Consider the following 23,263-nt stretch of genomic DNA (forward strand, 5'->3'; position numbering starts at 1 on the left):
TTGACAGCGAGAGAAAATTCAAATGGAGGCAATTATATATACAATTTTTGTCATGCTTTTACGGGGCAGTAATTGTGCATCTGTATACAATGTTAGTACTCACTATGGGGCGTAGCCGAGCCTATTTTGCATAGGCTCGGCTACGCGGGCAAGCCCCGGGACGCGCATATGTCCCGGGGCTTGAAAAAAGGGGCAGAGAGGGGGCGGTCTGGGATGGGGGCATGGCCAGAGGCCTCCGAAGGCCTGCTAGGCTGGGGAATCGCTCGTCTGCACTCGGCCGGTGCATGCAACCTACGCCTGCCCAGAGGCAGGCGCAACTTAAATAATAAAGGTATGGGGGGGATTTAGGTAGGGCTGGGGGGCGGGTTAGATAGGGGAAGGGAGGGGAAGTTGCGGGGGGCTAAAGGAAAGTTCCTTCCGAGGAAAGCCGTCGGGGCTCCCCTAGGGCTCAGCACGTGCAAGAGGGTGCACAAGTGTGCACCCTCTTGCACGTGCCAACCCCGGATTTTATAACATGCGCGCGCATGTTATAAAATAAGGCGTAGATATGTGCGTGCCATATTGCGCGCACAAATCTACGCCCGCACATATGTTAGACAATCTGGCCCTATATATGTATTTTTTAATATAGAAGTTCAATCCACCTGGTTTGGCTAGGACCCAAATAGTTTCTTGTCCTCAGATGAAATACGAGACCTAAGAATTCAGATAGACGAGAACTTTACTAAGATAAAGAATATAAGCAAATTAATGAAAACTGGATACTCCAGATTGAGAATATTACATCGAGTAAAACCACTATTATCAATACAAGATTTTCACACTGTAATACAAACACTTATATTTTAAAACTTAGACTACTTCAACTCACTGTTAGTAGCCTCCCCCTCAAGTGTAATAAAACCACTACAGTTACTTCAAAATTCATCTGCAAGACTCTTAGGGGTAGATTTTAAAACATATGCACGTGGGCCCATGTGCCCGCGGTTTCCAGTACGCACACATGGATGCACCGATTTTATAACTTTCCGAACCCCCTGCCTAATCTTCCTTCCCCTCTCCTCCTCATGCCCTAAACCTAACCTACCTTTCACCATTTTGTTTCCTAACTTACTGCTCCTCAGGAGCAGAAGTAAGTTATGTGTGCCGGCCAGCTGCTGGCACGTGCTTCCCCGGGACAGCGGCTAATGGCTGCTGTCCTGGCCAGCCTCCACCCCGCCCCTGTCTTAGGGCCCGGCACTTGTGCACATATTCGCCATTTACGTGCATGGCTGGGCCCTTTTGAAAATGTGCGCAGCACGCACAGGGCCCAGCCACGCATGTTAAGTGGCGATTTTTATGCATGCCGGGCTTTTAAAATCCGGCTTTATTGGGGACAAGGAAATTGGATCACATCACTCCCCCCCCCCCCCCCCCCCCCCCCCCCCGATTTCCCTGTATTGGCTTCCTGTACAATCCAGAATTCATTATTAAGTGTTATCTCTAATTTTCAATATCATCAACAGTATTGATCCATGCTTATTAGGAGTGACACTTCAACCCTACACACCAAAGAGAGACCTAAGATCACAAATGATACCCTATACTCAGAATACCCACCTTATACAGATAAGAGACCAAATGTTTTCAATAGCAGGCCCCAAGCTGTGGAACTGACTTCCAGAGCCATTACACCAGATAACAGAAAAAAAGAATTTCAAGCATAAACGGAAAACATGACTCTTCATAAGGGCATACAATTTAATGTAAAATGCCAATATGCTGATATTTGCAATGACAATACCAGAATTAATGCTAAATAATGAGTGAGGCATATATAATGAATAAAATAAAGGGTACAGCTACTCCTGGGGGAATTCTGCGCTACTGCGAAATGCAGAATTTGCGCAGAATCCCCCCTTCCCGCAGATTTCCTCTCTCACCTCGCAGATTTCCTCCCTCGCCGCCCTTCCCGCACATTTTCACAGTCGCCTCACCGATTTCCTCCCTCCAAAACCGGAAGCGCATGGACAGTGGCCATCGCGAGAGTGGGGGCATCTCAGCACGGCAGAAAATAGCAAAGGAGACCCTGGCATGCCGCGAACGGAGCGCATCCCGCGGCATGCCGGTGAGAGAGAATGTGTATGTGAGAGAGGGGAGGGTGACAGAGAGCATGGTTGGTAAGAGGGGAGGTGGGGAAGGTGAGAGAGAGCATGGGAGGTAAGAGAGGGTGGGTGGGGGGGATGCTTGAGTGTGGGTTTCAGAAAGAGGGAGCCTATATGAGGGGAGGGGGATACCGGTGAGAGAGAATGTGTGTGTGAGAGAGGAGACGGGGTGTGGGGGAGGGTGAGAGAAAGCTTGGTTGGTAAGAGGGGGAGTGGGGGGATGCTTTTGGGTTTCAGAGAGGGAGCCTATGTGAGGGGAGCAGTGTGGGGGAGGGGAGGGTGACAGAAAGCAGGAGGGTGAGAGAGAGCATGGGAGGTAAAATAGGGGGGGCTGGGGGGATGCTGTGTGAGGGGCAGTACTGAGAACAGGGTCAAAGTCTGGGACTGACAATAGAGTGGAAAGGATTGAGCCTAGAGGTGAAGGGGAGAGATATTGGTAGGTGGAGGAATTGGGGCCTGAGAGGGCAAACTGGCCAGGGGAGTAGAGAGAGCGAGTGGAAGGGATACTCTTACAGTGATTTTCTAAGGAAATTCTGCTCAAAATATTTAAAATTCTGCAACTTTAAGTAACAACTTTTTTTCTGTAATAATTTAAAATGTAGTTACTTAAAGACTGTCATGTAACTTGTGTTATTTTGACCAATACAAAGTTTGCAGAATTTTGCAGAATTTTCAGTTTTGTGCGCAGAATTTTCAGTTTTTGTGCACAGAATTCCCCCAGGAGTAACAGCTAACAGAATTAGAATTTGTAATTACTGTCATGTTGAACTAGAAAAGTATCAGTATGAACTAAATTATATAGTAGCTACTTTAAAATTCTAGAATATGTATACCTATGAACTAGAATATGTACTTGCTGTGGTGTTGAACTAGCAGCTGAATGTGGACACTAAGGGGCGGATTTTCAGAGCCCTGCTCGCCTAAATCCGCCCAAAACCGGGCGGATTTAGGCGAGCAGGGCCCTGCGCGCCGGTGAGCCTATTTTACATAGGCTCACCGGCGCGCGCAGAGCCCCGGGACTCGCGTAAGTCCCGGGGTTCTCCGAGGGGGCGTGTCGGGGGCGGGCCCGGTCGTCGCGGCGTTTCGGGGGCGTGTCGGCAGCGTTTTGGGGGCGGGCATGGGGGCGTGGCTACGGCCCGGGGCGGTCCGGGGGCGTGGCCACGCCCTCCGTACCCACCCCCAGGTCGCGTCCCGGCGCGCAGGAGGCCCGCTGACGCGCGGGGATTTACGCCTCCCAGAGGGAGGCGTAAATCCCCCGACAAAGGTAAGGGGGGGGCTTAGACAGGGCCGGGTGGGTGGGTTAGGTAGGGGAAGGGAGGGGAAGGTGAGGGGAGGGCAAAAGGAAGTTGCCTCCGAGGCCGCTCCGCGCGTATCTACTAAAATCCAGCGTACTTTTGTTTGCGCCTGGAGCGCAAACAAAAGTAGGCCTATTCGCGGAGTATGAAAATCCGCCCCCAAGTATATGATTAGAAACCACAAATATGAATGCTGTTAATGTAAACCACTGTGATCTTGTTTTGGAGCAATGGTATTTAAAACATCTAAATAAAATAAAATAAAATAAATAAATGAATGATGCACCCATAAATCAATTTGAAACATCATGAGCATAACAGCACATAATCTGCATAGATACATGCATGTCATTAAATTGTTTGCTTACATGTGTATTATGTGTGTTATGGAAATATTTGAAAGGTAACTTTTAAACTGGCTTGCATGTGACTATGGCGCAAGTGCATCAGATATGTGGCTATTTTATAACTTGTGCGCAATTATGTGCATACTTTATAAAATAGCCTGGCCGTGCACATGTGCGCCAATTTTAAGTGGGTGTGCATCTAGGTGCTCAAATCCCGATTCTATCACATAAGTCAGGATATTTTATAACGAGTTCGCATCCACGCCATTGCCAGTTTCACCATTTCATCCACCAGTTCACGCAGTTAAGGGCTAGGTCCTCAAAATCCCACTGGTTTGATAGCCTGCACTCCCCCCAGTTACCCTAGACCCATTAAACTGAGCAGAAATGGCTAATTTCTTTTATTTTTTAAGGTACACCTCCTCCATAGCAGAAGTAAAATTATGTGGCAGTAGACCTGGACATACCAGGGCATGTAAGTATTTACGCGCACATCTTTTGCACGTGCCAGAAAACGCCCATGCCCAGACTATGCCCCTTTTTGAAATCAAGTAAGATGTGTGTGCAGTGGGAAATATGCACACATCTGGGTAGTTTTTGAAATTTGGTGGGTGTGCGTGAGCCCGACTTGTGAATGCATCTCCTTATTTTGACATGTGCCAGGCTTTTAAAATTCACCTTTATGAGCACATTATTTATTTATTTATGTATTTATTTGAGTGATTTATATACCTTCATTCCATGTGAGAATCACTAGTTCACAATGGTGTACAGGATAGACACTCACAAACAGATTAATTACAAAGGTAGGCAGGTACACAGGTGAACAAGGCAGGGAGGTACACAGGTGACAAAGATAACATTCTAAATCTAAGGGTATACTTCAAAGACAGACACATAAAAAGCAATCGTAGCCAGATTATAGGTGGGTTGAGAGAAGGGGGGGTATTGTTCAGGACAAATTTTGGCTATCTGTGTCAAGGTGACTTGGATGTATCAGTCAAACAGTAGGCATCATCCACACTCTTCTTAAGATGCTTTCAATAGCTGGTTGCGAGACTCAGACACAGCATAGCACAGCATACAGCCAATTGCATACAACATTTGGGTTAATAAAGTAGACATCTAAAATTGTGCTATCTTTAATGTGAAGTTGAAAACAAATTGACAATGAATCATCTTGAAAAAGCTGAATTACAATACAATATAATAAACCTCCCATATCAAAACAACACTAACTGCCAGCACTCAAACAGTAACAACCCTACCTATGAAACGGCAACATACAAACATTACACCAGGCCCTAAAGACCAATACACCTCCCATTATGAAAATAGAACAAATTGAACTGCTATAGATCCTTATACAAGCTACATATTAGCAAAATACCTCACCTCAGTCGTACATGCAGAACATAAGCAAATCCTCATCAAACACAGAATAAAGAGACCATAAAGTATTAACAGAAATGTATGGACAAAAACTGAACTAGAAACTGCAACAACCCAGATGCTGTATGTAATGTAACAATGGAAAAAAAAACGATCACCATGCCACATAAAACATCAAACTATAAAATACAAAAATTTAAAATATCATGATAGTATATCTATACTCATAAAATGAATAGTACTAACCAGGCCAAACCCTGCTTAGCTTCCATGATGAGACAAGATCAGCACATTCAGGGCAGCATAGCCATGTTTCATAATAGCTGATGAAAAAATATCCAATAATTAAATGCTCATACATTTTTTATAAAATTTCTCACACATCAATAAAATATTTCTAAACAGCAATCACATCAACCAATGAAATAATTAAAATAAATAAGGATTAACTTTTGATTTACAGTCATCCTGAGATTGTTGCAGATTAATGGGGGGGGGGGGGCACACAAACTTTCTCCTCACTCATATAAACACACTCATCTACTCACATATGCTCACACACATTCTCTTTCTCTCATATGCTATATCTCACACATGCACATAAACACTTGCTCTCTTCCATATGTTTGCACATGTGCTTTCTCTCTCTCTGGAATGTGTAGGCAGCAGAAGCCTCCTCCTGAACCCACATAGTGTCATGCACACACAAGCTCTCACATGCTACTGTTCACATACACACACACAAGCAAGCTCTTGCACATGCTATTGCTCACACACGCACACACAAGCTCTCACACATGCTAATACACACACTCATACACACAGTCTCTCACACAGCTATTACTTACTCACATACTCATGCACACAAGCTCTCATACATGCTATTATTTACATACACTCACACTCGCAGTTGCTTACAAACACACCTACATACACAAGCTCTCACACATGCTATTGCTTACACATTCAAGCTCTCATACATGCTGTTCTTCTCACACATACACTCACACAGCTAGTGTGTGTGTGTGTGAGTAGTAGCTCTCACACATGCTATTGCTCTCACGCACACAAGGTCTCACACATGCTATTGCTTACTTACGCACTCACATGCTTTCACATTACACATACACAAAGGATATTGCTCACACACATACATGCAGTTGCTCTCACACACACACATACATGCTATTGCTCTCACACGCACAAGGTCTCACACATGCTATTGCTTACTCACGCACTCACATGCTTTCACATTATACATACACAAAGGATATTGCTCACACACATACATGCAATTGCTCTCACACACACAAGGTCTCACACATGCTATTGTTCATACCCATGCTGTTGAGTACATATATACACTAGCTCTCACTCTTTCTCTCTCTCTCTATCCCTGGAAAGTGCAGGGTGCAGACAGCCTCTCTTCGGATGTTTGACCCAGCAATGCAGCAGCTTCCTCTCTTCCACCGCATGGACTGGATGCAGCAGCCTCCTCTCTTCAGCGCGGGATGCTGCTGCAGACTTCATTTTTGAGCTGTGCAGCCAAGCCCAACATGGCCGCCGCCCCTCAGGCTAGGCTGTGGGCCCAGCCGATGCAACAGCCACCTTTTTTGTGCTGTGCAGGAGTAGGGACCCAGCAGAGCACACAAGCAACCTTGACTGCCTCTGACTGCCCCGATCCCAGGGCAGATAAGTGCAGCAACTCCCGATGGTGCAGTGTTGCCTGCAACAGCAGCCTGCTGGCAGGGTAAATTGTAAACTGAAAAAAATAATTAGCAGCCCCATGTACCTGGTGCTAGCGATGCTCTCGTGTATAGGAGACACTACAAAGCAGGCTGTGGCTGATCTGTAATGTAGTATAATTAGGAACCCTAGCTATTATGTGTTGCACAAAGAAGGCTCACACAATGAAGATAGCTATGTGTGCTGCTCCAAAAGTTTGTGAAAGGCAATGGGCCAGATTTCAGTTTGAATGCAAACGTAGGGCAGAAAAGTGTAAAAAGCCTGCAAGTCAGTTTGCCTGCCCAGCTTTGAAACGGTGCATTTTTGGCCTACTTACTTGATTTTCCTGCCACTCCTGGAAGACAAAAATTTCCAGAGGGGAAATAAAACAGTTTCATAAATACAGGACTGTTGCCAAGTAGTAAATTTATCTTAACATTGACGCAAATGTGACATGCCACATGCGCATCCAATTAGTTTCAGGCAACTCCAAAGGCCTCCCGCCAAAAGATCTAAAGACCCAACAGGTTCCTTTTTGCCATTTTTTGTTAAGCAACCTAAGGAGCGCCCCATATCTGCTGGGAGATTCATAAATTGTGCTGCACGCTGTCCTGCGTCGTGATGTACATCTGCAGAGTGTGGAAAGAATAGGCACTGGTAACAGGTCATTTTGTTCTTGGTACATAGTTTACTGACTGCTTTTTTTCTTTCCCAGAAATAATAAATACTGTGCATGAACTAAAAACAGCAAACTTGGCTTCATGGCCTACAAAGCTTGCATTTGTTTAAAAGAATGCAAAGACAAAAGACGTGCACTCCAACAGTGTAATTGATGTAAGAGGTTATAGGTTATCCTTATGTTGTGGGCATTTTTAAGAGGGGGGGAGAGGTGGCCTGGGAACAAATGCCCAGATTGCTTTGTGTTTTTTTTTTTTTTTAATTTTTATTTGTAAAGTCATTAAAATGTGTTGTACAGAAAACTACCACAAGTTGACTGCTCTGACTCGAAGAAGTATGCCAGGTAATAAAATAGCTAGAACCAAACAATCCAGAGTGATCAAGAACAGATGGAGGAATAAATCACTCTGAAGAAAGTGAAATCATTCACTTCGAGCTCTTCTGACGACAGGGCATAAGCTTGAAACCAATTTAAAATACTGGGCAGCTGGGTTCACCAAGTACAACTATCTCTTTTTGGAATGATAACTTTTCCTGATTTAGATCCTTTTAGCTATTTCACCAAGGGCGTGATTTAATAATTCCCCTCTCCTTCTATAGACACAGAAAGGGGGGGGGGGGGGGAAATGCCTCTGAAAATCAGGTCCTAAATGATAAAAGCACACATTGTGAGACAACTTAGCAAACTATGGGGGTCATTTTTCCAATCACGATGGGCTGTTATCGTGTGCGCCAGGGCGTTATCGCATGCAATAATGCCCTAACGCACCGGGTGATTCAAACTAGGGAAAGGGGAGGAGTTTCGATGGGATTTAGGCAGGGCTAAGGAAAGTTAGGGGCTTGTAGCGCCGTGGGCCAATAATGTATCGCACATTATCGCCTGCATTATCGCCGGAAATAGCTACACCTATTTCAGTGGCGTTGCAGGGATGATAGTGTGCAGTGCGGCCACAACCGAAGCAGGCAAAAATGCCCCACTGCGATGCGGCCGTCTGCTCACTATCACCCCCGCCCCTTCCCCCCGTGGGCGATCATTTCGCTATTATTAGAGCAAAATGATAAATCCTCCAGTATATTATTTATTTATTTGCTTATTTATATATTTATTTATTTATTTATTTGTTTATTTGTTTATTTAGCACTTTTCTATACCGACCTTCATGGTAATAACCATATCAAATCATAATATTTATTTGATATTATGATAATATGATATTAGTCCCAAATATCAAATTAATAATGTTCAGGTGTAAGGACAGGGTCACTGGACATGCTGAGTGCTTGTTTCTTTTAGGGTTTTGTAGACGTTTATCGTCCCTGGCCTTGAACACATTTGGCAAGCTAGACTGTATCTCTCACATGGAAGGGATTTACATGTGGAAAAGTTGAACTATCAGTGATGCCTATGGAGCTTCAAGGAAAGCTGAAAAAGCTTGCCATGCTCTCTCTCTCTCTCTCTGAGCCCATATAAGCAGAAGAAATAATATTTTTAGTAAAAAAAATTCCATTTCTATCTCTTCAGAGTTTACAGCAATCTATAGTAGTCCCTACTTTTAAGACGTTCAGTAGGGCTGTGTGCTCAGTTAGACATGTTGAATTTTGGATTCAAATTCTGTGTTCTGCAAAATTCCTGGGACAGATAAATGGCCAAATATCTGGACTTGCCCAACCCTTTGTGTTTTGTGCCGGCTCTGAAGAGGTTGGCCATAGCCCGGGCCAGGACCTTTGCGATGAAGTGAGTGGATGATCTAGGAAGCGGCCCTGTGGAGTCAAGGGGGGATAAGAGTGAATGCCATAGGGGATGGAGTTGGAAGAAAAGGACATAGGAAGGAGCCATAGTGGGGAGGCAGAGAGCAGAAGGGAAAGCACCCAGGAAGGGGGGAAACAGAAGGGAGAACATGAAGGAAGGGGCCCTCCAATATTACCCCTACCCCCAGATAGTCAGAGGGGATGAGCCCCTACCATGCTAGGGCCCCCTGCAAAATTAGTGCTTGTGGCCTGGAATTTGAATTTATCATTGGTTAAAAGCAAAAGTGTGAGGATCAAAGTACCTTAAAAATGAGGTTTGTCTGGTGGGTAAATACTTAACAGACCAATTGAATTCCTTTCAGCCTGCTAAACTGCATTACCACCGTTTTTATTCTTTTTAATTTTTATTAAATTGCTCCTGTTTTTGTAATTTTTAAAATTTATTTAATGATTCCAAGAACTCAAAACTCTCCTTAAATCACCTCCGTTAAAAAACACTTCCTTAGTGATGGGATGGAGAGGAAGATCGTGGAATTTCAAATGAAGTAACAATTCCTGTAACTAAGGACAAACCTCAGTTCTAAGGTACTTTGATCCTCATTCTGCTGCCTTTTGGCTAATTATTTGATGTGATTAGAGGACCTTTTGGGGATTTTGGCTATTGTAGTTTATACTAGAAGCAAAAGTGTGCCTATTTGCAGATAGACACACTTAGGTTCCATATTAGGAGCTACCACCCAGGAAAAAGATCTAGGCATCATAGTGGATAATAGTTTAAAATTGTCAGCTCAGTGTGCTGCAGCAGTCAAAAAAGCAAACAGAATGTTAGGAATTATTAGGAAGGGAATGGTTAATAAAACGGAAAATGTCATAATGCCTCTATATCGCTCCATGGTGAGACCTCACCTTGAATACTGTGTACAGTTCTGGTCGCCACATCTCAAAAAAGATATTGTTGCGATGGAGAAAGTACAGAGAAAGGCAACCAAAATGATAAAGGGGATGGAACAGCTCCCCTATGAGGAAAGGCTGAAGAGGTTAGGGCTGTTCAGCTTGAAGAAGAGACGCTGAGGGGGGATATGATAGAGGTCTTTAAGATCATGAAAGGTCTTGAATGAGTAGATGTGAATCGGTTGTTTACACTTTCGAATAATAGAAGGACTAGGGGGCATTCCATGAAATTAGCAAGTAGCACATTTAAGACTAATCAGTGTTTGGGTAATTGCCAGGTTCTTGTGGCCTGGTTTGGCCTCTGTTGGAAACAGAATGCTGGGCTTGATGGACCCTTGGACTGACCCAGCATGGCAATTTCTTATGTTCTTATGTTCTAAGACAATTTGCAATAGACCAGACATGCTAGAGGGGATAAATAAGATGAAAAATGATTTTAAAAAATTGGGCCAAGTACAAAAGGCCACTCCGAAATCAGCCTCGGAGGGAACGGGGAACGCCATCGGGGCTCCCCTAGGGCTTGGCGCGCGCATGTTATAAAATTGGGTGTATATTTGTGCATGCCGGGTAGCGCGCACAAATATACCCTGCGCGTGCTCATTTAAAAATCTGCCCCAGAGAGAGACCAAGGAAGCAAAAGATGAAGTCTTTAGAAAAGAAAAAGGGAAAGGAGTGATATTATGAATCAAACACTCAAATAACTAACAGACTTCAATAAAGTACCAGAAAGAAGCATTTTCCATAGAACGACAAGTTCAAGGACAAAGGGTTCATCCTATGAACCTGGAGGGGAAGACACTGAAAAGGAATGTTAGAAAATTCTTTTCCTCACTGAGAGGATGATAGACACCAGTGAAGGTGTTCGGAGCTATAATCAGTGGCAGAATTTAAGCATGCATGGGATAGATTCAAAGGGACCTTAGTGGTGGAGGGAGGGAGGAGACTATAGATGAAGTACGATCTATGACACACACAGTAGGACATACAAATGGGCATGCCAAATGGTCTTTTTTCTGCTGGCATCATCTCTTCAGCTTTTTTTTTAAACAGGATTATTTTAAAAAATAAATCTTACTATAATTTTAAACACATGGATTTAAATAAAAATATGGAGGTCAATGTTCAAAAGCCTTTTAGACAAATGGTTAATCTATGCGGCTAATTTTGATTGGGCCGTAGGGTTTTCCTATATAACCGGCTAATTAGCCGAACCGCACAACGGATGAAAATGGACCTCATGGTTTATATGTGAGCAGATATTTTTAATCACTGATTTTTAGCTACCCTGGAATGGACATTGTAAAGGGCAAAGGGTAGGGGAAGATATCTTCATCTTAAAAATCTCAAGAGAAATTAGACTGGTCCACCTTAAATCCAAACAGAAGGCAGAAGTAAACAGGAGTTTGTTAGGAAATTGTGAAGCCAGAAAGAAGAAGAGGCTGGATGCAGAGAGAGCGAGATAAGACGGAACTGGGTGGGGAGGAAGGAGTGAAGGCTTACCTGGACCCAGAAGCAGAGATGCATGTAGCCTTCAGTTAGGACTTTTAAATCTGGAAAAGGTATAGTTGGGAAATAAGTGCTATATGGTCTTGGGAAATTGGGCTGACCTACAACTGACTACTAAAGTGCTTTACTGGAGTGACCCTGGTATCTCAAGAGAGGAAACTGGAAGCTTTAAGGGTGAAGTAAACACTGATACATGCAATAAAGCTGTTTTGACTGCAGATAGCTGGCTCTTAGAAGTGTGTTCCAGAAAACCGTTAGCAGATCGTGCAGGGCCCGCTGCCAGTTTGTTACAGATGTATAAGAGATTCTTATGGTCAGATAATAACTGACCTTATGTAATGTTTATTTGGCTGTGTGATGTTCTTCTGTAAGAAGGAATCCAGTTAGATGATTGATATTTCTTGCCTAGCTCTTTAAAATAATGTCAGGATTATTATTTCTTCTATCACTACTACTCTGTATTTTTAAAGTGCTACTGGACATATGCAGGGCTGCGCAGATGCATATGAGACAGTCCCTACTCCATGGAGCTTATAGTCAAGATAAACATAAATGAGAAACAAGAGCCTAAGGGAGGTATATTTATTGTACGGAAGTGCAAACTAGCACACAAAATGGCCCAGGAAATATGTTTATTAAAGGGAAGGGTTTAGGATTTAAATTTACCTTGAGGTTGCTATACTAATCCACAGAATTTACTGTAGGTTAATGGTCATTTTGCTTGCCAAAACCTCGAAGTTCATTAGCATGTCTGGCAAAATTTGAACCTGGAATTTTTTCCACGTTGCCATGACCAGGGATTTTATGTGTTCCTGGCCATGGTAACATGCCAACCAGGCCTGGGGAGTGGAGGTTCACGTGATCCACTGATTTAAAGGGGCCTCATGGCTCATATGACACGCCCCCCCCCCCCTCCAAAGTGCCATCCAAATTGCCTGGTAGACTTAGTGGCCCCCCACAACTAGACCCCTAAGCCCCTTGTGGGACTTAAATCCAAATCCCATTAAGAAGCTCTGCCCATGTCCATCCCATTGTCCCCAAATATCAAGCTGCTTTGTTACAAGCAAAAAATCTCTTATTTTACTATTCAGATTTGTAGATCTCTGAATCAAACTAGATAACTTTTCTATGTAGTTATTATTAGATTCCCCATATCAAGTCAAGGAATATTCAGTTGATAGTGATACTCTGGCAGATTTTTTTGATAAATACAATGTGGGCAAAGAATAAAACTAAAATATGGCTTAATCAGTGGATTCTGCATACAAGAAATCCAAAGAAATGTTCAACAGATGGTATATTTAAAATTTCCAAAAACTGTATACAAGTGACTTTGAAACATAAGTGAAAAAAAATGTGTTTGTACAGTACATAGGCCCACATTTTAAAGGTCATAAAAAAATGTTTGGCTACATGTTTCAATCATTACATTATAAAAAAAACACTTGAAAAGTCTTCATTTTTTTTTAACCAAAATGCTCAATATATTGGTTGCTGTATCCAAAAAGACCTAAATCAGTTTCATCACTGAGACCTCATTCAATTTTGAGATACGTCATAGCCAATGGCCCTCTGTGATGGCTTCATTCTTTTGTGGAAACGCCACCCCCCAAAACCATGGAGATAGTTAAGGGTTCTAACAGTAGTTGAGCGACTAGTATTGGTGCTTGCTTCATCCTGCGATCCAACTATTAAATGCAGTCCATTCACTGTTCGGGTTTATATTCATAAAATTGTTCACTGATTAAAACTTGCACAGTATCTATGATTCTGTAATGGTCAGAAAATCTACTTGAACTCTCTCTGGTCCTACATAGGCTAAGTAGCTGGATAAGTTAAAGAAATATGATGACAGAAATAGACCATATGGCCCATCCAGTCTGCCCATCTGTCTAATTAATTTAGCATTATAATTCTCATCACTTCCTGAGAGATCCCCACTGTTTATCCATGCTTTCTTGAATTCCACGTGCAGGTTCCCAGAGGCAGGCAGAGCTCCGGAGTCTCAATGTGTGGATGAGAAGATGGTGCAAGGTAGAGGGATTCCCTTTTGTAAAGGAACTGGGCAACCTTTTGGGGAAGGGGGTGTTTTTTCTGAAGGAATGGTTTCCACTTTAACCAGGGTGGAACCAGTCTCCTTTAAAAAGGAGATAGAGCAGCTTTAAAACTAGAACAAAGGGGAAGGCTGACAGTCGCTCAGCAGCACAAGGTTCGGAGGGAGGTATGTTTGAAGAATATAATGAATCAGGAATGTTAGGGTATCCAAACAGAGAGGTTTCAATAAAAGCAAAAGAAGTCCATGTGCCTATAAGTAAAGAATCACCTGAGCTAAAAGATTCCAAACTATCCCTGTCAATTGAAAGGCATGCTGTTAATACAAACAAAAAACACACTTTGAAATGTCTGTCTGCCAATGCCAGAAGTCTAAAAAGTAAGATGGGAGAGTTAGATTGTATAGCAGTGAATGATGAGATAGACTTAATTGGCATCTCAGAGACATGGTGGAAGGATGATAACCAATGGGATAGTTCTATACCAGGGTACAAATTATTTTGCAATGATAGGGAGGAGCAACTTGGTGAGGGGGTGATGCTTTATGTCCAGGTTGGCTTAGAATCCAACAGGATAAAGATCCTTCAAGAGACTAAATGCACAATAGAATCATTATGAGTAGAAATCCCTTGTGTGTTGGGGAAGAGTATAGCGATAGGAGCATACTACTCTTTACTGAGCCCAAAAGATAAGATGGATGATGAAATGCTAAGAGAAATTAGGGAAGCTAACCAAATTGGTAGTGCAGTAATAATGGGAAATTTCAATTACCCCATTGTTTACTGGGTAAATATAACAACAGGACATACTAGGGAGCAGTTTTTAAAAGCCCTGCGCGCCAGCGCGCCTATGTTGCATAGGCCGCTGGCGCGCGCAAAGCATGACTTTCTTAACAAAGGTAGGGGGGATTTAGTTAGGGCTGGGGGGTGGGTTAGGTAGGGGAAGGGACGGGAAGGTGGGGGCATAAAAAAAGTTCCCTCCGAGGCCGCTCCGAAATCGGAGCGGCCTCGGAGGGAACGGAAGCAGGCTGCTCGGCTCAGCGCGCGCAGGTTGCACAATTGTGCAACCCCCTGCGCGCACCGACCTTGGATTTTATAACATACGCGTGGCAGCACGCGCATATTATAAAATCGGACGTAGATTTGTTCGCTCCGGGTTGCGCAAACAAATCTACGCCCGCACATAACTTTAAAAATCTACCCTTAGAGATATAAAGTTCCTGGATGGAACAATTTTTTATGGAGCAATTGGTTCAGGAACCAACGAGAGAGGGAGCTATTTTAGATCTAATTCTAGTGGAACACAGGATTTGGTGAGAGAGGTAATGGTGATGGGGAAGCTAGCTAATAGTGATCATAACATGATCAAATTTGAAATAATGACTGGAAGGGGCACAATAAGTAAAACTATGGCTCTAGCACTAAACTTTCTAAAGGGAAACTTTGATAAAATAAGAAAAATAGAAAGAAACTGAAAGGTGCAGCTATAAAGGTTAAAGTGTACAACAGGCATGGACATTGTTAAAAAATGCCATCTTGGAAGTGCAGTCCAGATGTATTCCACACATTAAGAAAGGTGGAAGAAAGGCCAAACAATTGCTGGCATGATTAAAAGGTGAGGTGAAAGAGGCTATTTTAGCCAAAAGATCTTCCTTCAAAAATTGGAAGATGTCTCCATGTGAAGAAAATAGGAAAAAGCATGAGCATTGTCAATTTAAATGTAAAACATTGATAAGACAGGCTAAAAGAGAATTTACTGATGAGAATGTTGGGGAGATACCTATTCCAGAGACATTTTTCAAGGGTGACGATTCAGATAGAATGCACCAAATCATGGTGAACCTCGATGTTAGGTTTTGTAGGTTTCATGGACCCTTGGCCCGAGGTGGAGGTTGATGCTACCTGAGGGGTAGGACCTCACAGGTCCCCACCATCAAGAGGCGAGGTCAGCTGCAGCAGGGACACAACTATGTTTCAGTAGCGAAGGAGACATCCTGCATCACTGTCACGTGATCGCAGGTGCCTGCACTAAGGTATACTGTGCTTGTTCCTGTTTCTCCAGACCCTCGGTTCCTGCCTTGGATCTCCACTCTCTGCCCTGGACTCTGGCTCGGGTACCCACTCCTCGGGGGCCTGCTGGCACTTCCTTTCTGGAGACCTGGCACATGCACATGGATTTGCATGTGCGGTTCCTGGCACATGCGCATCCATGTGCATGTGCCAGGAACCGCACGCACATGGACGCAAGTCTATGAAAATCATCCCCAGTATCAGCATTCAGTGGTACCTCTTGTTTTTTATACGCAGCTATTTGTTTTCAAATGCACAATCACTTTAAATAAAAAATGTATTTATTATTGTTTAGAATTTAAGGCACCCCAGCCTATATTTACTTTGAATGTACCTAAAAAAAGTTTTTATTTTGAGTTTGCTTCCATGGCTATTTCTTTTCAAATTCTCTCTTTGCCTTCCTTATCAATTCTTTGCTTCTGACTTGCCAGTGCTTATGCTGCTTTCTGTTTTCTTCATTCAGATAACTTTTCCATGTCTTGATAGATGTTTTTAGCTATTATAGCCTCTCTCACCTCACCTCAGCTTTTAACCATGCAGGTGGTCATTTAACCTTCCGTCCACCTTTTCTAATGTGTTGAATACATCTGGTCTGGGCTTCCAAGATGGTATTTTTAAACAATGTCCATGCCTGATGTAAACTCTTAACTCTTTCAGCTGCTTCTTTAAGTTTTTTCCTAACCATTTTCCTCATTTTATCATAATCACCCTTCTGAAAGTTAAATGCTGTCTCAGTAGATTTCTTTAGTGTCCTCCCTTCAGTTATTAAGTCAGATTTGCTCATGTGATCACTATTGCCCAGTGACTCCAACACTGTTACCTCTCACACCATATTCTGTGGTCAACTAAGGACTATGTCTAAAATACTTTCCCCTCTTCTTGGTTTTGTACCAGATGCTTCATGAAGCAGTCATTTACTGTATTTCATCTAGGAACTTTACCTCTCAAGCATGTCCTGATAAGACATTCAGCCTGTCAATATTGGGGTAATTGAAATCACCCATTTTTACTGTGCTATGTGTTTTGTTAGCTTCCCTAATTTCTTTTAGCATTTCATTGTCTGTTTATTCTAATCAGATGAACGGTAATACACCCCCACTGCTAAAGATTCAGCATTACATTTATTTCCTGCAGAACTTTTATCCTGTTTGACTCAATGTTCTCTTTAACATATATATTAATAACCAGCTTTTCATTTTTTCAATTTTGAATCTTTCTTCTCTGTCTGCTTTTTTCATAAGGCACCTGGTCCACCTTATTATTTTTTGTAACCTCTCTACTGGGATGCCCTAAATTCCCTATTTTCTGCAAAGATATCTCATTCTGAACCATGCACTTCTGAGCAACTGTTGACTTTCCCCCATCATCTAGTTTAAAAGCTGCGCTATCTCCTTTTTAAAAGTTAGTGCCAGCAGCCTGGTTTCACTCTGGTTACGTGACCTCATGCATCACATAAATATTATTTTAAATAGTACTGGGGAGCAGCCATCTGTCTTGGTACATCTGGGTTCCAACAACATAGGAAAGTGTAAGAGGGTGGTTCTGGAAGCCAAATTTAGTATTTTAGGCAGAAAGTTGGAATCCTGAACCTCTAGGGTAGCATCATAAGAAATGCTCCCTATTCCATGTGCAGGACCACAGAGGTAGGCAGAGCTGCAGAGTCTCAATGTTAGGAAGTGATTTGGGGGAAGGGGGAACTTTTTACGAAAGGCATTCAACTAGCAAGCTCCCTTGCTTTGGAATAAATGACCCCTTCATATTCATGCTGAAGCTAATTTTGCAAAGTTTAGAAAAGCAGATAAGCTTTGCTTTTTATACAGGCATTTAAGATCAACTTATAACAATTTAATTTCCTTGTTTTGTCTGTTTATTATGGTTATTTTTAGTATTGACTGATTGAAGTTTAGTTTTATTTTATCTGTAATTGTTACATTTGTTGTTAATTTTAATTGTAATTTTATTCTAATTTTGAGTTTGTTTTATTGTATCCCCTGTATTGGGATTTATTTTGGTTTTATTTGCACTATACTTTTTGTATCCCCACCTGATTAACATGATTTATAGGTGGTATATACATTTTTAATAAATATTGATAAAATATCACATTTCCTACTCTAACCTGCTACATTCTATCCACCATGAAAATGTAAACCACTTTGATACAATCCCCCCCCCCCCAACCTCAAAAGACTTGAGATGGCCTAGAAGGGTTTTATCTAAGATCATATCAAAAGTTGAAGTTAAATCGAGCTGAACCAATATGCTGTAATTTAGCCGGAGAAGTGGCTGAATATTCCACATTTGCTATTTAGATGGATAACTTTTGAGTTATCCGTCCAAATAGGTTTTGAATATGGACCACTTGAAATTGAATTTACCTGATGCAGTTAAGTTTACCAGCCAGAATAGATGAGGTCACAAATAGCAACTGGCAAGCTTTGCCTTACAGGTGCAGAACAAGCAGGCAGGCTCTATAATGTTTTTTTCACAAGAAAAAAAAAAAGAACATCCTGTCTTCACTTTTCTGTATTTCAAGCTTACCGTTTAGTGACAGTCTTATTTAAAAAATTCCTCAGTTTGTTTGTTCGGAGTCCTTCAGCATTTTGAGGGTTGTCATACAAAATTGTCCACACTGATACAGTACAGAGGCTTCCTGTCTGGCAGAGATCAGTGGGAACCTCGGGCCCAGTCCCCACCCCTACTCCCTTTTGACTATTAATCTATATTCTGCAGGAATGAATTTAAGTAAAGACTGGCTCTATAAATAGCACTGATATCTGACCCACTTCTTTTAAGTCATTCTGCATAAAAAAATGAGTATGCCTTTTCATTGTGAATATGCTCAATGCTAATTTTAGCACACCACTGCTAATCTGCAGTGGTCTTTGTGCCCCTGGTTGTAAGTAAGCCTCAGAGTGCCCCATTAAAATATTGACTGTGTCAAACAATGCTGGTCTCCACATTGTACGCAGAAGATTCTTCAGTGGCCCCTCAGGATTTGTAAGTTCTGTAAAAACAATGATCAGTCTATTCTCTCAAATAGAGCACTCGTAGTTTTATCATTTTGTATTGGCACAGTTTTCAGGATTCTGCTTTGCTGGTATGAGATTTGCAAGGCAATGTATCCCAGCCTTTTTAAGTCCAAGCCACACCTGCATTAACAAAAAATGTTGTGTGGCACATCATCCTCCAAGGAGCAAGCAATGTGGACATGGAGAGGATTCATATGGTCAAAAGAGGAGCTAGGGAAGCACTGAAAACCCCACGAGTCTCTCTTCCAAACTTTAAACAAACAATGAAGCAGTTCCCTCTATATACAAGTCCAAAAGAAGGGAGAAGTTGATGTGATGTGGACAACCATCTCAATTAATTACCTTGACTGCCTCATGTGGCAACCAGAGTTCCTGCACTGCTGCTCCTCGCACCATTCAGAGTGAGTTGCATCCAGTGTTCAGTAGGGATGTGCATTCATTAGAAATGAAATAGGATATGACAACAAAATTTACTATTTCATTTCATTTTGTTTTGAAACCAAAATGATGGAAAATCTGGCTGAATTCCGTTGGTTTTCACATTTCATTTTGAAAAAAAACAAAAGTATATGTCACCCAATGGGCCTATGCCCGAACGCAGGACCGGTGCAACCCACTCTGCAAACTGTGCACTTGCACAGGGCGGCGGCTTCCAGGGGGCGGCAGACTGGGCCACCCGCAGCCCAAATAGAATGGAGGCTGCGGGGATGCCTGACGCACTCCACCCTGCTGGCTTCCAAAGTAAAGAAGAGGTCGGCAGACCGCCCGCGGCATAGGAGCCACTAATGGAGGCATGCTAGCTCAGATTTAGTTATGGGATTGGGCAGAGGTAACCCAAACCTCTGCCTGATCTGATGCATCAACACCCAAATCTCCCACACCAGCGGGCAGTGGCAGCAGCATTTGAATGACATCATGTCCTGCTGCTGCGGGGCCAGTCTAGTGAGAAGAGCTGCAAGATCGCTGCGCCTCTTGCAAGACTGGCCCCGCGGCAGCAGGAAATGATGTCATTCAAATGCTGCGGCTGCTCCTATTGCCGGCTTGCATGGGAGATCTAGGAGTTGATGCACTGGATCGGGCAGGGGTTTGGGTTACCTCTGCCCAATCCGATAACTAAATCTGAGCTGGCAAGCCTCTTTTAGTGGTTCCTATGCCGCGGGCGGTCTGTCGGCCTTTTCTTTACTTTGGCTGCTTTGCTGCTCCTGCTGCATGCTCATGTGGAAAGGAGGGGGAAAGGAATCCCGATTGTAATAAACTGTCCCAGGGAGTGGGAGGAGGAAGAGCTCGGGTGGGGGCTAAGAAGCTGGAATTGACTGGGTGAGAAGGTGGGGGAAGGGCATAGGGAGCTGGCAGGAAGAAAGTGGGGAAATATAGGAAGGGGTGAGAAGAGGGAAGGGAGAGGGGATGAAGGCCAAAAAAGCTGAGATATTGACTCACTAAGGGGGAAGAAGAATCTGTAGAGGGACATGGATGAGGGAAGAACTGAAGTAGTGTGAGAAGGGAATATCTAGAGGGAGGGAGGGAAGGGGATGAAAAGTGGGAGAGAGCAAGATAGTGAGGGGAAATGGGAGAAAAAGCTCAGGTAGCGAGGGAAGGGGATGAAAAGTGAGTGAAAGAGGTGTAGTGATGCCTCAGGTTATCCGGTAGACCCCCATCCCGTCCACTGGTAGCCTAAGGAGAGAAGAGACTGTGGGCTGCCTTCTCACTAGTAGCCAGAATGGACTGGAGGCCACCTTATCCTGATCTGATGGAGGCCAAAGTGAAGAGATGGGCCCAAAGCTGCCGAGAGAGCAAGTGGAAGAAAAGAAATTGAAGCCCCTGTGTCTGAGAGAACATGTGCATGTGTATGTGTGAGAAGGAGCACTTATGTGTGTGTGTATGAGAAAGGGAGTGCATGTGTGTGTGTGTGAGAGAGAAGGAGAATGTGAGAGAAGTAGTATGAATGTGTGGGAGTGTGTGAGCGAGAAAGAACATCTGTCTGTGTGTGTGAATGTATGCTGAGAGGGAGCATGTGTATATATATTGTGTGTGTGTGTGTGTGTGTGTGTGTGTGTGCACATGGGAGAGAGGAACTGTGTGCATCTAAGAGAGGAAGCATGAGTGTGTGAGTATGAGTATGTATGAGAGAAAGAAAGTGTTTGTTTATATATGAGAGAGAGAGGAGAAAGTTTGTGTGCCCTCCCTCCCCCACTAATCCACAACAATCTCAAGGTGACTGGAATGGAAACCAAAAGTTCCCAGGTATGAAGAGCGGAATATTTTATTTTTATCTTTATTAGTTTTAACTATTGGGTGGTGTTTGATGTCTTCTCTTTTGAAATATTTTACTAGTGTTTTGGAAATAAAAAAAAATTATATGAGTTTTTAATTATTGGATGTTTATTCTTCAACTGTCTTGAAATGTTTATTTTCATTATTAATATGGTTTTACTATTATGATTGAAGTTTTATATTTCTTGATTTTATTGTTTTTATGAGAAATGGTGATGTTACTGTTGTTGCACTGAATACAGAGTGTCAGCAATGAACACAAGTGGATGGATTGGCGAGTGGGAATGCAATACCAATACTTTTAAAGCCTTGCTTTTAAAGGTACTCAATCAGAATATTTTTCAAAAAAAGCCTGCTGTGTAAATCTTCTCTGACTTTGCTACGCGATAGTTTTGTGATGTTTTAAGCCAATTGAAGTGGCTTGAAAGCCCCTGAGGCAGCTCTTTGAGCGAAACTCGGCCAGAGTCGGGCAAGCTTCAATAAAATCCTGTTTTACACCGATCCATCCACTTGTGTTCATTGCTGACAGCCAACTTGGATCGATTACTGGTTTGCTTTCTTGGACCATCCCTGTATACAGAGTGTGCCATGTTGCAATTTCCAGTTCAGTTTTTGCCTGCAAATTTTTATTTGCACTTTATGGTCTCTTTTTATTCTGTGATGGATTTTTTATTTAGTGATGGACTGTCTGTGTTCTGCATGTGTGACCAAGGAGAGATATTCTGTAGCTTCTGTGTCAGGATGTATAGCAGCCTGATGGGTAAGATTGTTATTGTTTGAGTGCTGGCAGTTAGTGCTGATTTGGTACGGGAGTACTCAAGGCTTTCTGAGGGTCAAGCCCACATCCAAAATGCATTACAATCCGCCTAATACCATATGGGCATTTTTGCAGGGTTTTCTGGTTGGCACCACAGCAATGCATGTAAATATAATATACAGGTTGTTGCAAGTGATATTTTTACCTCAGAAAGACTATACTCAGAATGTTCTTTTTAATATAAAATCTGTTATTATAAATGCATACTTTTTAATTGTGTGTGTGTGTGTGGGGGGGGGGGGCCTTTAAAGTTTGCCTATGATATGTAATACCCTTGACTGGCCACTGGTTCCATAGGAGAGGGGATAGACTTGGGTAGGGAGGAATATCAGATTTTAAAGTTTAGATTATTGGAGGGAGATGGCCTGGGTGGGGAGGCACAGTTATTGTTCGCACAGGGCAGAAAAAAAGCTAGCACCGGCCCTGTCCGAGCCCGATGCCTTTGCCTCAGCCTAGGTCCAAGATAGGGGCCTTACCTAGGCATTGCTGCCAGAACAAAATTAGATCAGTGACACCAATCTAATTTTGTTTGGTTGCATTACTGCTACGTTTGATCGGCTTCCATGTTGTTTTCTGGGACCTCTCCTAGGCATTGGCCACAGTTCAGCGCAGAGGCTGCATCCTATGCCCGAGTGTGATGCTGGAGTCTTGGCCGAGGCCTAGGCCCAACTCCAGGGTCTCGGCTTAGAGCCGAGAAAAGGCCCGACAAAATTTTGCTGGGGTCGTGAAAATTCCCCACTAACCTTGTCTATCGGGTATCTAATGCCATGGCCAAGGCCCAATGCTGAGACCCGGTTTGGAGGACGAGTCCCAATGCCTGGGCCTTGTCGAGAGCAAGGCCCAGGTCCAGACCTGACAATGGGGTCAACTCCAGAGGCCAGGTCCCGATACCTGGCCCTTGGCTTAGGCCCAGGCCCAGGCACCAGAGCCTTGTCTGGTAGCCGGGTCCCAATGCCTGGCCCTGAACCCAGGGCACAGTCCAGAAGCTAGGTTCCTGGCCCTGGGGCCAGAGCCCAGACTTTTTTCATCAACATCTTTTTCAAAATGAGGGTGTCTGCTGGGGATGCGCTGGAATAAAGTAACTCTAGCACCTTCCTCCATACTGAAAGGCATCATTTTGGTGTACGGCAGTTCATTTAAACTGCCATACACCAAAATTGTGCCCTCCGCTGAGGAAGAAGGTGCAGGTATTAATTAAATCTGGTATGTCCATAACAGACCCATTAATTTGAAGA

General features: G+C 43.2%; 1 protein-coding gene across 2 annotated transcripts in view; it reads left to right on the plus strand.

Annotated features, from left to right (window-relative positions):
* Positions 1-23,263, plus strand: part of GUCY1B1 (guanylate cyclase 1 soluble subunit beta 1) — a 162,339-nt gene that overhangs the window by 22,798 nt on the left and 116,278 nt on the right. The window contains exon 2 of one of the 2 annotated variants that reach the window (XM_029614317.1): positions 4,200-4,261. The exons of the other annotated variant lie outside the window; for it this stretch is intronic. The gene's annotated coding sequence lies outside the window, so the exon portion shown is untranslated. The remainder of the gene's footprint in view (positions 1-4,199; positions 4,262-23,263) is intronic. 2 annotated transcript variants of the gene reach the window in all.

Source organism: Rhinatrema bivittatum, chromosome 1 (assembly GCF_901001135.1).
Source record: "Rhinatrema bivittatum chromosome 1, aRhiBiv1.1, whole genome shotgun sequence".
NCBI lineage: Eukaryota > Metazoa > Chordata > Amphibia > Gymnophiona > Rhinatrematidae > Rhinatrema > Rhinatrema bivittatum.